We start from the raw sequence: 15,621 nt of genomic DNA, 5'->3' as shown, positions 1-15,621 counted from the left end.
GCAGTGGGGCAGCCTTGCTTTGCTGGTGAGCCTTGTAAAACTGAAATGAAGGGAGAAGGCTGATGCTGAGTCCTGACCACGTACCCGCAGCTTTTATTTCTTGCTCTGCTTGCCTGTATCTCTGAGGACAGTTGGAAAGCTCTTTCTTTCTCCCTTTCCCTAAAGGCTCAAGCCTCCCTGTTTGACTCACCTAGTCTAGACAGACTTGCTTTTGTAGGATTTTTGAGGTTTTGCCTTAAGCTTTTCAAAACCTGGAGACCTGAGGCATACACTGCTCATAAGAGTGAAATGCTTTGTGGCTGGAGCCCATGAGTTTCATTTCCTTTTCCACAGGGAAGCATGTCTGCAAATCATCTCAGAGCAGAAGTCCTGGGCAAGATCTTTGAAGATCTTTGTTGGGATGCAGAGAAGAGGAATGCCATTTTTTGCAGCTTTAGCTGGCAAGTTATTTCAATTCCTGCCAAAGCAGCGCTGCATTGGTTTTGGGAGCTTTTTTTTTTTTTTTTTTTGAAAGTCTGGGTGAAAGAGGGAGATTTGTCACACTTTTGCAGGCTAGATTTAGAGAAGGGGGAAAAAGCATCAGGGCTGGCTCCTCCTATTCTTGCACTTGACCCCCTTGACATCCTGCCTTGGCTGGATGCAGTGTGTGCAAAGAGACCAGTTACATCACAGCTATGCAGCTGGAAGTTTTGTTTTCAGGGGGTAGCAATCCAACTGGGTTTCTGGCCATCCTGGCTTTCCCATCTCTACTGGGTAGAGAAGGAGCTTCCCCAAACACAGCAGTGGCTGAGTGAAGCTCTCAGTCTCCAAGTCCTGACTATGATCCTCCCAAAGGAGAGACCAGACATGACCCAGCCACATGGGTATCATTTAAAAAAAGCAGCATCCTGCCCTGGAAACCACCGTGGAAGGGCTCTGCCATTCCTGCCCCAGCAGCACAGGCTGATGAGCAAATGGCTGGCCCGGGCATGAGCAAGTTTTGGCTCTCCCCTCCAGCTCCTGTGTGCGCAGGAGGCAGGGAGATGCAAGGGGCAAGCACTGCACCCTGGGCTGCCACAGCTGCACCAGCACCCTCATTCCCAGTGTGCTGGGGCAGCGTGCTCTCCCACACTGCTTTGTGCTGCTGTCTGAGTTAAAAAGGTGATTACTGGCCAGAACGACTCGAAATTCAGATTCTAATATCTGGAGCCCAGAGGGTCCTGGTGGGAGGCTTCTCACTGTAGGACAGGTCAATTATGGAGAGCTAGCTCTTGGACAGGGATTGTTTGAGCAAACTCCTCCAGGAAGCATCCTTAATACTGTAAGTAGCTCTTATCTCCTGATCAATGAGAGACCTCTGCCTCCTTGCACCTCTGTTGCTGGAAATGCCATTATTCAGGAAGAAGGCAACACTGATGCTCTGACAGCTCTGATCTCTGCCAAGGGGCATGAAAAGGCAAGCGAACCTCCAGGCTTGCAGCGGCCACACACCCCCTATGGCAATGAGCTGCTCCTCTGGGATAACAGGGGTGCCCCTGTGAACACCAGAGACACACACTGCTGACTGAGGCCTTCCATCTCAGCTGCTCTTAGTATTGCCAGACACTGAGTGTTCCAGCTGAATATTTCCATGCCAAATGTCTGCCCCAGGCTCATCTTCTTCTTTTCTTTTCTTTTTCTTTTAAACAGAAGCTTCAGCAAAATTGGTTCAGTTATTTCTCAGAGCAAGACCAAGGAAAGATATGTTCATAAAAAGTCTTGCTATGCTTGAGAAATGCAAGCTTCTGCAGCTCCAGGGAAGACCTGCAGTCAGCCCTGCACCTACTTCTCACGTGGAGTTGTGAAGTGATGCCAAGCTGGCCACCTCAGCTTTGTGTGCTCTGTGCTCCTCATGTTTTGGATGGTGTGAGATGCTGGGGTCTTCTTTGGAGGAATATGGAACTGTCTGGCATACTGAGTGTTAGGTAACAAAACTCATTACCTGGGCATTTTGTAATACTAACACTAGAAAGATATCTGTGACTTAGTCTCACCCTTCTCTCCGTCTGCTCTATTTTACAGGGCTGCAGCAAAAATCAACTCACTATATGATGTGAACCCAGGTGCTATAAGCATGATCTCAAAAGAACAGCCCACAAGGAGATACTGATCTGTTAGGGAGACTACTTGGCAGCATACAGAAGGGGAGGGATACCGCCTCACTCTGAATAGCAAGGCTAAACCAATGTTATACCTGTGATTGTCAGGCAGTCCCATCCAGCCCAGCACTAGGTTAGGTAGGAAACCACAGTGGGGAAAGGATGCTGATGAACCCAAGTCTTTTAATTCCCTCCCCCCCCGCCTCCAGTTTCAGTTGCTATTCTTCTAATGAATGAGAGAAATTCAAGCTAAGTGTTCCTGGCTGCCAGACCCTAGTTTCTGGGCTGTTGTATATTATTTGTTTTCAGTTGCCTGGCTTCTCATAGTGATCTATTCCTTCCTTCATATTTTAGTATTCCACCCTGTGGGCAATGATCTCCCTTTTGTCACCAAAATATTGCATTAGCATATCCCTGGGTTTTCTGTGCTAAGGTTGTTTAGAAGCCCGAAACAAGGAAACCAGCAGATGGAAAGGAGTTTCATCCTGTCCTCCTTTCAATGCTGCCTGCTACCAGCTCCTCTCTAGTCATGTTGCTACTCATCTTCCAGTGCTCGTACTAATCTTCAGCTTTACTGGCTTAACTGTTAATTTTCCACTAGCAGATATTTTCTGTGAAGTCCAGATAGATGAGAACTACTGCCATGCCTTTGTCTAGGGAAGTATTTCACCAAAGAGTATCATCTGTACAGACCACGACTTACCTGTTGTAAAACCCACCTTGTGTCTGATTTTTATCTACCTTTGTCTTCCATCTGGCCTTCCCTTCACATGGGGTATGGAAAACTTTAGTGCTTGCGTGCATATGTCTGTATCCATCCCATGCTGTCCCTCAGTCTTTTAGTACCATACCTCTTCCTCCTCTCTTGCTTGCTAGATCCTTTAGAAAGAGGCTACCAGCCTCTTGTTTCATTCTGACAGCTCCCTCTGAATTTTGGTCTGGAGCTTGTCTGGCTGTCCCCTATGCCTAGCTAAGCACATCAGCCTTTCACTGGAAATGTCCATAACCCAAGTTCTCATCTCAACCTTTGCACTCTTCCTCTTTTGTTCGCCCTCCTCCTCCTCACTGACAACTCATCCTGGTATTTCTTTCGTTTAAGGTCAATACTCAGTTTTCTTTTCGATAAATGAAATCATTTGACTGCTTTGTGTTTGCTGGAAAGCTTTGGGTTTTTTCCCCCTGGAGCACTGAGATCCTTTGGCTCCTTTCTATACTCACCTCTTCCAGCAATATTTTCAGTGTTTTCACCACACTGGGATTCATCTTGCTAACGTGCATCAAAGGTGTATCTCTTGCTTACTCATTATTCCCAGAGCACACACCATCCTCTTGCCACAGCTCTATGCTGTTAGTTCATATTCTGTCATGATCTCCAAAACCCTTTGCAAGCTTCTGCTTTCCAGACATGGCGCCCTAGGAATCTGCCTGGAACTGCTTATTACAGGAACACCTGTTTGCAGTAAATTGGTGGTTAAGTAGGCTTTGCTCACTGATATGTAGAGATTGCTTTGCCTAGTTGCCCTGTGTTCCTCCTTATTCATCGCTTTGAATCTCTTTGTCATTTATGCACTATAACAGCACTGAGATTTGCATTTGCTTCCCAGTGATGAAAATGCTGAGAAGTGTCAGGACTCAAGCAGCTCTGTGAAGAACCCTGCTAGAAACACTCCCATCTGAAGATGATTCACTACTGATAATTCCTTGTTGAGATCTGTCAGCCAGCTCTTAATCCGGTCAATGATATTTATTGATATTATATACTGTTGATTTTTTTAATCAGAATGTTGTACAGTTGAATGTCAAAAACCTAACAACAGTCCTCACTAAAGCTGACTTGGCGTTAGCTGTGGAGTCAAAGCTGTAGGTGTGACATGTGTCGAGTAAATCTGTCATCTCATCCGAGAAGGCCCACAAAACTAGCAGATCCGGTTGTTAAATATATTCCTATCCTCTGATTTGCCACTGCTTGAGACCCACCATGAAACCCCAGGGAACTACATTCCAGTCTCTCTGGGCTTGTTGCTGCCTCACTGTGTACCCCCCACATCCTTTGGTGCAGAAGGAACTTCACTGTCTTCTGAAGTTTTCCCTTTCTGCAGCTTTCCTCCACGCAGTGTTAGTGTGTGGCCGTCTTTAGTCAGGGAGTGTACCTGGTACTCAAGCCTGTGCAGTCCCCAGGGAAAAGTGGATGTGTGGCATACGGTCCTCAATATCCTCTGTCTCCAAAGCCAGTTGAATGTGTAATTGTTTATCTAATGCCCCTGCTCCTTCTGGGGTGTGCAAAGTGAAAACCTGGGCTCTGGGGAAGCAGAGAGGACACTGAAGAGCACTCAGCTTTACAGGAGATGTTCGTTTATCCCTGGACTAAACCTCAGACTGATGCACCCAACCGAACATTTCCCCTCTGAAAAGTCCAGTGATGCCATATGCACAAGAGGTAAATTCTCCCTGCCAGAATTTGTTTCTCTGCTTCCAGCCACCTCGGCAATTAGCAAAACCTCATCCTTCCTCTTTGCTCACTTCCAGGCTGCTTAAAGCAAAGGTGGGTTCAGGCTACCCTCCTCCAGTTTTGGATTCAGCCCCACAAGGTTTTTTCCCCACGGGATGGTGTAGTTGTTCCCTGTCCTCCAACTCTCTCCTCTGGAGATGCTTGAGCCTCCCCACTACTACCTGGGAGCACCAGGCGCCTGTGTTGCCAGGTAAGTCAGGTTCTCATAGTCATTACTGGTCTGGCTGGGCAAACATATACAGACTTGGCCTGAAGTGTGAAATCTGATGGATTTCTCTCTGGGTGCTGTAGGGTTAAGCAGGGACATTGAGCTGAGTGGCCATGCAATAGAGACTGCCCAAACCTTGCTCAGGGAAGGCTGTAGCAAAGGAGAAGGTTGGGTATGTATGCTTCTAACCCAGGTAGCAATAAGCTGGTTCAGCTGCAGGTCACCTGCTGTCTCACCTTGTTGCCCTTTGGTAAGGGTACTTCGTCCTGCAGCTGTGACCCTCAGAGAGGTTTTGGAGTGCTCTGGATATCCAGCACCTGTAAAAAACCTGACCATGTGTTTCAGAGCATCAGGTACACTAGTGTAATGCTCTAGTGACATGCTGTTTAGCAACAGCCCAAAAGGACCTCCTCCAGGATTCAAGTGCTGGGCATGACACTCATCTTCTCTGGTGGTCCTTTTCACTATACATTTGCGCAAATAAAAGCAGGGACCCCCACCTCCTCTCAGCTGAAATCACTGTGTAAGAGGACATATTTGAATAACTACAAAGTGCTTTCTTCATTCCTTGTCATTGTATTGTGTCCTTGCTGAGCACATTTCTGTGTGCAGCAATAAATGGAGCACTTTGCCAATTTCTCCCAATTGGTTGAGGGCTTGAAGAGTGAAATAAGCAGTATTCAGAACAAAGCAAAACTCTGCCAGCATTAGGTTTTATTACAAAGTCAAATTTGCCCATAGTCTGTTGTAAGGACTTGTTATACCATGAAGGAATATGTTTCTGGGGAAACATTTTCAGTGTGATGGTTGCTCTGTGGAAGGAAAATAGCTGGACACTTCAATGTATCGGAGACTGTTTAGAGACTTAAATGGCCTGTCTGCCTTCCTCCAGAAGCACTGAGCATGTACAATCCCCACCGACTCCTTTGCAGGCAAGCTGTGGGTTTGATGTGTTAGATCCACAGTCTGAGGGATTTTTATCACATTTAGTGACATCTGGAAAATGGCAGATTAAAATACAGTTCAATCTTAACCCTGTCTGCAGATTAGCATTTTAACCAAGTTCCCACCATGCTGGATGGACTGCATCAAAGCACCTTTCTTTATAAGAAACTATAAGAGCAGTTCAATCCACCCCTTTTGATTGTGGTTTCTCTGAAGTTTTAAACTTGTCCTGAATACAGAATTCAAAACAAAGCCTGAGAGCCTAAAACCTCTGCAGACTGAGAATAAGGTTTGTGCAGGCCCCTGCCAAGCAATAAGGCAGCTCCCCCTGGCTCTGAGAGCTGAACTTTTCCCTATAGCAATGCTCAGGTGTGAGAGGAAGACAGTGCTTCTTTGGAAACACCCAGTCCTGCAACTCTGGGTTAAGTGGAGGCTCTCAAATTGCTGTGCTGAGTGTCTTTCAACCAGGGTTTTCCAGTGGGAGGGGAGGCAAATCAACAATTTGCTCAAGGAAATAACTTTACCATTCAGCACATCTATTATCAAATGTGTAACTAAAAGATGCTGGGTCAACTCCTTGGCAGATATCTGGGTTTTGCACATCTCAGTTTGGATTCTGGCTCCACAGACACAATCTGTTTTTCCCAGAACTTCTTCCTGCTGTGTTGTTTGCCTCAGGCTTAGATGGGTCACTAGGGCTCCGGACTGCAAAAATCAGATCATATTCTTCTGTCTTTGTTTTCTACAACAGGGACAAACTTTGCCCTTTGTAGTGCCTGCAGGGCAGCAAGTAGTGAATGTTTGTGTGAATATTGGCTAGCTCTGATAATAACCTGTCTGACCTTGCTGGGGAGAATCCCTTATGCCTTTGCAAGACAGAAGTGAGTCTCCATCTCTGTCACTTCCCTGCAAGGCCTTTCACAGCAGAGGGCATGGGGAGATGGTACAGGCAGGGGAGGCTCAGAGGGTACAGATGTACAAGCTCTGGCTGGCCTGCTTGCTGCTCACATACCTCTCTGAGTGTATAGAGTCATGACATGGCATGACAGTCCACAGCCTGTTAGCTATAAAAAAATTTACCTTAAAGCAGGCGAACTTCCCTGTACAGCTGGGGAAAGGTTGTGCACTACAATGCTGCTACCCAAGCTATCTGCTTTTAAACATGTTTGAAGCTGGTACCTACCTTGTTGCTCCTTCTGCTCCCCTGCTCAGCTGAATACTGTCCCTCTTCTGGCTTTTGTCATGCTGTCCCTTCTGCAGCAAATAGCCTCTTGTCATCCCTGCAAACAGAGAAATCATGGCCCTCGGCTTCTAGGCACAGGCTCTCCCCCATGGGTCTGAGGGACTGGGAACAGCCCAACTCCTGGCTCTATATTCACAGAGCATGTTGAGGGCTTTTCCTCTAGGAGGAGTGGAGAAAGCCATAGGTGACTGACAAGGGTGCTCAGGCCTCACCAGCATTGGAAGGAATATAACACCTACTGGGAGAAGAAAAGAAATACAGTGTGTGCTTCCTATTTGTCTCTTGAGGCCGGGCTGCCATTCCACCACCTCTGCTACCTCTCTACCTCTTCCATCTTCTGCACTGCAGTGCCTTTATGTTCACAGGATGAGTAATTCAGCATATCTGCACATCTTCAGAAGCTCTTGGGAGGTTCCTGTGGAAGGAGAGGGGTTTGCACCTGGAGGTGGGTTTCTCATTCTGAGCTCATTCTGCTCCCATCTGGCAGAGAAGGTAGGAACCGGTTTAACAAACTGCATGTGTTCACTTTGCACTAGCTCCTGAGATTTAATTTTAGGACTCTCTCCAGCTGCCTTGCTTTTCCTGCTCATCTCCACAGGACAATGTCACAGCACCAGTAGCTAAGGGAAGATCTGTGACAACAGGCAACAGAGCGGCTGACCTCTCTCATGGAGTCCCAGCCACAAAGATGTTAATCAGATAATCAGAGCTGACACATGAACAAAATATTACCCTCCAAAAACCCTCCTCTTGTCATTTCCCTTCATGTCCTGATGCTGTTTGTGGTTTTCTGCTACCGCACACTGCTTGTGCACAGCAGCCTGTATAGCTGAGTACACTTCTGTTGTGGTTTGTCCTCTATTCTTCTTGCTTAGCCCTTTCTCATTGAATCTGATTGACTCTAAGGCCATTGATTTTTAAATAAGATCTTGGGGGAAGGTCTGACAGGTTTTGCTTTGGTTTTAAACAGCAGGCTTTGACTTCTGTTTGAGAGCCATTGAGCATTGCTGCTATATTAAATGATGATCAGTGATAGGAATGTAGTCACTGCTTAATACCCCAAATTGCTGCTTTCAAGTGGGCAGGGTTTGGCTTTTGGCCAGATCTCCGTGCTACTGGCAGAAGGATTCATTACCTTGTTCTGGCAAATGTATTTTCATCTGCTAGCTTGATTTCTAGTAGTCTGTGTGGTTCTCACAGCTGAGGAATTTCCTGCACTTTATCCACCTGTTTTCTTCCAATCTAGGCTAAAATCAATACACTTAAATAAATAAAGCCATTGGGCTTGTGAGTACCTCCTGCTGTGTCAGCAGAAGAAGTAGAGCTGAGTGACCATAGATTAGTTAAGCCGTTTTTTTCTTCTTTAAGTAAATTTGCTGTTGTTGGGCCATGCCAGACCACGGCAGGGAGAGTTTACCAGCTGGCACATTCGAGAGCGTGCCTCCTTTTTCCATCAGTGGCAGCTGACTCCGTGGGAAAGGGTCCCTGTTCTGGTTGGTTGCCAGCCCTACTCACTAGGGTTTGGTTATGGTTTTGTGGCATGTGTGCTTTGCTATGGGAATGTTCTGCCACTAAGTTAAAGACGATGGATGACACAGGGTGTAGCCCTGTCCTTACAGCATTCCCAGCTGTTGCTTTCACTTCTGCTCTTCCCCACCAGACATGCTTTTCAGGTCTGGTTCAGGTCTGGTTCTTTTGAAAGGGTTATACAGTGCATGGCAGTGATGCCTTCCCACAGCCCTTGTCTGTCCTGCAACAGGGGATTCTGGCAGGAGCATCCTCCACCAGGATTCATGCATCCCGTTCATCTAGGGGTAGGGGAAAAGGTGAGGGTGGCATAAGAGGTCTTCTCTTTCATTTCTAATGCCAAGAGTTACTCCTCAAGTACTTACTTCAAGGAGCAAGAAAGAGATTTAGGATTTCTTGACCAAGCCTTAGGATTTCTGCAGTCCTGCTTTTGTGCATGGGGCACTGATAGCAATGGGATATACATTCCCTGCCCTGGATTCACTGTACTGACATGTCCCAGGCACTGAAAATCTCAGTGCAGAGGAAGGCAGATTCCCCTTCCTGCTTTCCTGGGCAGAGCCCCCAGTTCTCCACAGAAGCAAGTAAATCAGCTTTGCATTCATATGAGGAAGAGCAGTCATGCTTTTGGGCCTCTGTCTGGTACCAGCTTCCAAATCACAGTGTAAGCCCTGCTTCAAAGGTCCCCCCTTGATCTGGGGCAATCATTCAGAGATGTCTATGTGCAGCAGCTGTGATAACACATTTAGGGATGGAAGGAAACTTCCATTCTACCATTCTTTGTTCATGCTGGGTTTTAGGGATTTAGTTTTTTGAAGGGAAAATTACGTTGTAACAAACATCAAAGTTTTATTTCTCCCCCCACCGTTTGCTGCTTAGTTTTGTGAGTAAAAACTGTTTCATAAAAACACATCCCACTTTCTCTTCCTTTATCATCTCCCGAGCTCTGGCTGCAACTCACTCTGTAGGAGCAAGTAGGATGTGTTACAACCCAGTGGTTCAGCACTGGCAGGGGAATGAAAGTGCAATGCTTTCCCTCCCTCCTTGCCAATAATTGCAGGGCCTAGAGATGAAAGCAATGAGGTGTGCAGCATTGGGCTCTTGGCACAGAGGCAAGTAGGATGCCACACTGCTGCTGTGACCTTGCAGTTCCCTACCATGATGGTGAGTGAGGCACTGGAACAGGGTGGTTAGACCCTGGAACAGGTTGCCCAAGGAAACTGTGGCTGCCCCATCCCTAGCAGTGTTCAAGGCCAGGTTGGATGGGGCTTGGAGCAACGTGCTCTAGTGGAAGGTGTCCCTGCCCATGGCAGGGGGTTGGAACTGAATGATCTTAAGGTCCTTTCCAACCCAAACCATTCTATGATTTCCAAAGCCTGCCATCCCTCTATCTCACTGGGCTGAGTTGGGATGCCCTCAGATGTCCAAAGTGGTGAAGGCATTGTGGAGGGACCCATGCTGTCTTTGGTAGGGCTGCCCCAGCAGTTCCTCTGAAGGTGAGCATGGGTATCACATGTTGTGCTCTGAGCTGGAGAGGTGCAACTGAGTGGAAAGTAGACAGGCTTTGTTTATACACAGATACCTGTGCAGCCAGCAGCATTAGTGAGAGGAAACAGAAAAGGACATGACAGTTACACTGGGTTTTGATTAAATATTAAATGAAATTTTCTAGAGCATGCCTGTGCTGTTTTCAATTGTCTGTCTGATGGCAAGAGAGAGAAGCCAAGTGAGTGAACCCTGGGTCTGGAGGTGCAGGGCTTCCTCCTCAGGAGCAGTGAGGACAGGCATTGTCATGCTCTGGGCTGTCTGCAGAGCTCCTCTTATTTCAGTCAGAGCAGCAAGCATCTCCTCCAGCTGCGCCACCACTGATACAGCCCAAAGCGAAGAGCTAACTCTCACAGGTATCTCCACTGAGAGACCATGGGAGGGAGACAACTGAGGTCCTAGGGCTGGAGCATCACTGGCCCAGGCTGGAGCAGGAATCGCAAGCAGCAGACACCTCCCTGGCTTTTAGTTGGGGAATTAACTGCTCATGTACCCCTTTCTGCCAGGTTTAACACAAAGGAAATTTCCTGTGCATAGGGAATACTAAACAACTGCTGCAGTCCCTTTTGCGTGCTTCCTTTCCTCTGCTTTCCCTCTGTCACGGGAGCTGTGCAGCCATGACCCAGCCTGGGCACAGCCCTCCCATCCCTCCCCATTGCCACTGCTCCCCCCCCAGCCTTGCCTTTCCTTGTGCAGGAGCTTAGCAGGGCCACAAGAGGAATTCTCCTAACTTGGTTTGAGTTAATATGTTAAAATGCAGAACCTTAATCCCCACAGCTAAATCAGAATGTAATTCAGCTTATAACCACAGCCCAATCCATGTGAATTACAATCACTTTAAATACAGCCAGTGCTAGATGGGATTTAACATCCTCCCAAGAGATCCTGAGCATGGAAACTGGAACACAGCACTGCTCCCACTGAACCCGCCATCAGAGGGAGTCGAGGCAGCGGGGCAGATGGGTTTTGTTACCTCTCAGGCCTCCTGGAGAGGAGGACCCTTGGGTGCAATCCTTGGTCAGGGCACATGGCTGAAAATGTGTGTGAGGCTTGGGCAAGAGCTTATACCCAAGGAGAGGGACACTGTCTGCCGGCAACCCAAAGCACTTTTATCTTTAATTTTGGAAGTTTATCTCAAGAGATTTTTCAAGCTTTAAAACAAATGTAAGGAGATCTTTGCTTGCCTGGCAGAATCTGGCCTCTGAAAGCAGGCACAGACAGTCCTGGCACCAGGGTTGGTAGTGAGTGTTTGTACTCTGCCTCTTTCCTCCGAGCTTTAATCACTGTCAGACAAACCTTGCTGACCCTCTGCCTGCTCCAAGAAACCACTAGAGAAAATGGGTCTTCCCACAGCTTGGATCAACAATGGGCACTTGGCAAGTCATCACATAAGTGTCTAGGATGATGCTTTCACTCCTATCACTACTTGGTTCTAGCTTTCACAGCTTCAATATTCAGTCCTGATGGGGAAAGAACAGCTGCCCACTGTCTCCTTGCACTGGCCTGGCCTTGAAACCAGAGATTTAGGAGCCTGCATGTGAGAAGATGAGTCCTGCTGCTGCCATTGACCCACAAGCCTTCCCAGGGAGCCACAAGCAGTGTCTGAGAGCATGCAAATTCAAAGGCTATACAGAAATTTAAGGTCTTGATGGATGCTCTTCCAAGCATTGAACTGAAAAGTCCCTGTAGGAGCAAGGCTTACTCTTGTGGGCTGCCAGGCAGAGGTGCGGAGTTCAAGGAGTCCAAGGTTACTACACTGGTGAGGAGAGATTAGAAAATAAGCTCTTCTTCCCAGACTGGTGCTTATGTTTGAACCTTTTTAGGAAGATTCTGATGTTTCTTTCCATGTCCCTCTTTTTTGTGGATTTTTTTATATTTCCTCTCTTTCTGGTGGTGAAAGGCTAGTGCTGTTGTGCTACTACCTAGCCAAAGTGAGAAGTCACAGTAATTTCTCACAGCCTGTCATGTAAAGTGTCTGGTGTACTGGACTGGAGAGCTCATGAGTGTTCTGTGGGTGTGATGAGGGAATGGAAATTATGTGAGTTCTTGGGTGCTTTCCCAAACCCCAGCTAGCTAGTTTTCTATGTTTAGATATGGTTTACTTAGCAGCGCTGATAGAGTACACAGAAGAGCAGAGGATTTTCAGGCACTGGCAGAGCATAACCAGAGTACCGCTGGCTGGGACAGATCTGCAGTGGTATAGCAAGGAGGTTCATCTGGGTGTCCCCCAGGCCTACCATTAAAAGCTCTTGAAACCTTTCTTCCATGCCATGAAGGAGGGCCACCTACCGGAGGTGACATGGACACGGCAGAAGAAGCCACAGAAGCACTGAGACAGCAAGATGGGTGTATGGACACCTGAGAGAGGAGTCATGGAGATCTGGATGATGGAGCAGAGATGCACCTTTGTTCACCTGGCCTGCCGGAACGAGCAGTTGTGGGAGAGGGGCTCTCCAGCACTGGGGTGGCTGGAGCGGAGTACAGACCAAGGCAGATGTGAAAGGCTATAGTGTGCACTCTCTGGAAAGCACTGTCTCCCAGCAGGAGCTGTCTGCAGCCACTCACCTGGATATGCCTTAGCATAGACCCATCCCATATAGGGAAATGTGGATCTAGGGTCAGCTTCCTCCAAGGCACTGAGATTTTTGGGGTCTTAGGCTAGCAATGCTTGCTAGAGCTGCTGAAGACTGCTCCTGCCTCAGCACTGCTGGGACCCTGGGCTAGGAGAGGGTGAACTTCCCAGATAAACTGTGTTTATGGCTTCCACCTACACTGCCCTTGGCTCATCACAGAAATACATGATCAGCTGAGGAATCTCCCGCCAGGCAGCTGGGCTGGCTTGGCCCCACAATTGTTGTTGTGACATCCTCCCTGTGTCCACTGAGATGTCCATGTGCAGCAAGGCTGCTGCCCCTCTCAGCCACATTTACCAGACTCAGAGGTAAGGACTTGTTTTGTTATTGTTTCGCTAAAGTTATCACAACAGTTTGAATTTTTGCAGAGCTTTACAATCACATTGTTTGTTTCCCCAGAGCTTTCAGAGAGTGCTGTGAGCAATGCTTCACCTTTGTTTAGCTGGTCTAACTGCAAAAGGGAGAGAGATGCTCATCTGAGCAAGGCCAGGGTGGTGCTGCCTTCTTTCCCGAGGGAGGGGATCTCTTGCTGCTGGGCTGCCCAACCATGCACACTCAGTGTCTGGAAGGAAGTTCTCACTTTTCTATGGATGAACCACCAAAATGTGCTTTGAAATGAGGGTAGTCCCTGCACCTTGTGCTTCATGAAGAGGCCATATGGACCCTGAAACTGGGTATGTTTCTTGGCTTTGGCCCATAATGTTCCCTTTTTCACACTGGTCCCATCAGCAGGGATGTGTCTGCGGCAGGGCAGGAGGTGTGACAAAGTGCCAGATGGCAGGCTCATCCATGCAGCCATCTACCATCATTGCCCTGTGTGATGTGCTCAGGGTGGAGGGATGTGATCCCTGTGCTGGCACCAGGGAAGGCACTGGGTATCAGTACATGGACCCACTCCAGCATGTGATGTCCCTGCAGCCGTGCCAGGAAGCATTAGCTGTTTCCACCTTCCAGGCCAGGATGAGAATGAATACTCACTCCTCTCAGGGGATGTTGGTATCTTACCTCAATCAAAACATTTGCTTTTAATAGGCATGCTGCCCTGGCTGGAGGTTCACACTTCCTGGGGCACTCCACTCTACAGGCCCTGGCAATTGTTTCTTTATAAGACTGCTTCTTCTATGCATGGCCTAAGATGCTGGAGAACAGCCTACAGTGGCCAAAGGGCAGGTTTGGAGTTGGTCTGGGCTTTTTATAGCCTGTTTTGCTAGGTTGCTCACTTTAAAGTCTCTTCTTATTAGGTTTCCTCTCTGGGTAAATGTTAAAGGACACTTTTTCCATAACAAGGCTGCCCAGCCGCACCAGCAGCAGAGCTTACAGGCTGGCAGTGTTCAGGCTAGCCTTAGAAAGGGCATTGTACAGCATCCCTATCATACAGCATGAAATTATCCCTTATCCCATATGCTGCTATACACAAGTGGGTAACAACAAAATAAGGCTTCTAAGTGATTCTAATAGGGAACTACAACATCTGCTCCATCCTTTGTGCAGGCTGAACTACTGGAAGGACTAAGCAATTTTATGTGAGAATCTGGCCCCAGCTGCAGAGACGTAAAGGCCACAACAAAGACTCCAGGGAGATCCTCCTGAAAGAGGAGGAGGTTGGTGATAGCAGGACCACTGTATGCTCATCCCCTCTCCCTACAGTGGAGTGACTGGAGCAGAGGGTAATGCCAGTACAGCCTGAACTCCTGCTCTTGCATTTCCCAAAGATGACTTCAGGAGCAGAGCTCTCTTAGCAGCAATCATACTGTTCCCTGCTGATGCTGAGATACGGGTAGATTCAAGACTGGCCAGGTTCTCCTCTATTCTGGATGTACCACTCAGCTCAGTCACAGCTGCCGTTTGAGAATAACAAATAACTAAAGTGCTTTGTCAGCATGGAAGCCCATCGTGCCAGCAGAGGCTGTGTTTGAAATACAGAAGCAGTGCAGTTTTTGCTGAGGAACTCCCCCAGAGACAGGCAGCTCCTGCATTATTAACAATGATGCTGATGAATCCCTGTTAATGAGACGCGCTTGCTCAGCCAGCCAGCAAAGTGGCTGTGACCATGCTTCTCAGCCTCACACTGCAACATGTGCCTTTGACAGCAAGAGATGACTGCTCTGGGGAGCAATTGGCAATGCTGTGCCATAAGATTTGGCTACCTTCCCTAAAATTTTCTCATGTCCTGCCAGACTTGAGCTAGGTAGACATGGAAACCCAGCACTGGCTCTCTGGTGGCTGTAAAAAAGTGAAATAAAAGGCTGCCTTCCCAATGATACCAGCTTGTGACTAAGGAATAAGGTCTGTTTCTTTGCATATACTCTCTGCTCTGCTCCAGAGAGCAATGTGGGCAATGTCCTCTACTCTAACTCTTAAATGGCTTAACCAGGGGAGCTCTGCCTTCTGTGGCTCAACAGATTTTGCTGTTAGGAAAATCTGTATCTTTTTTTTTTTTTTCCTTAACTCAGCTTCATCTTGCTCCATTTATCAATTCTCCCTTTGGTTTCTGGATGCAATTACTTCCCCACTGTGGTCATTATACCTCCTAGGATACTTGTAGAATAAGATCTTATACATCCTCAGCAGACATTTGGCCAAGAAAGACATCTTAAACTCTTTCATTTTTTTTCGTAAGTCAAAGCGCTGAGCTTTCCTAGCAGTATAATACTTTTCTGATAGTATAGCATTTTTTTGGATGGTATCTAGCAGCCTATGTGGATACAGAAAGACCAGTCATCCCCCAGTGCATTGTATAATGTCTCCATAGTCTGGCATGTCATACGTCGTGCTAACGCGTTGCAAGCATGTCATTCCCCCATAAGTGCTGCGAAGCTACTTTGCTCTGCTCTACAGACACTGATGCTTTCCAGATGTCACAGATGATGTCAAACTCCTGATGACATTGCCTT

At 47.5% G+C, this 15,621-nt stretch overlaps 1 long non-coding RNA gene across 1 annotated transcript; it reads left to right on the top strand.

The window, feature by feature from the left end:
* Positions 1-1,679: 1,679 nt before the first annotated feature.
* Positions 1,680-14,887, top strand: LOC136013104 (uncharacterized). The gene is made up of 6 exons (XR_010612147.1): positions 1,680-1,943; positions 2,041-4,554; positions 4,644-4,816; positions 12,371-13,035; positions 13,127-13,401; positions 14,219-14,887. It is a non-coding gene; the product is annotated as an uncharacterized LOC136013104 (long non-coding RNA).
* The last annotated feature ends 734 nt before the right edge of the window (positions 14,888-15,621 follow it).

The sequence above is a fragment of the Lathamus discolor genome, chromosome 4, assembly GCF_037157495.1.
Source record: "Lathamus discolor isolate bLatDis1 chromosome 4, bLatDis1.hap1, whole genome shotgun sequence".
Taxonomy (NCBI): Eukaryota; Metazoa; Chordata; class Aves; order Psittaciformes; family Psittacidae; genus Lathamus; species Lathamus discolor.
The sequence above is the reverse complement of the archived record's forward strand: the minus strand, read 5'-3'. Positions and strand labels throughout refer to the sequence as shown.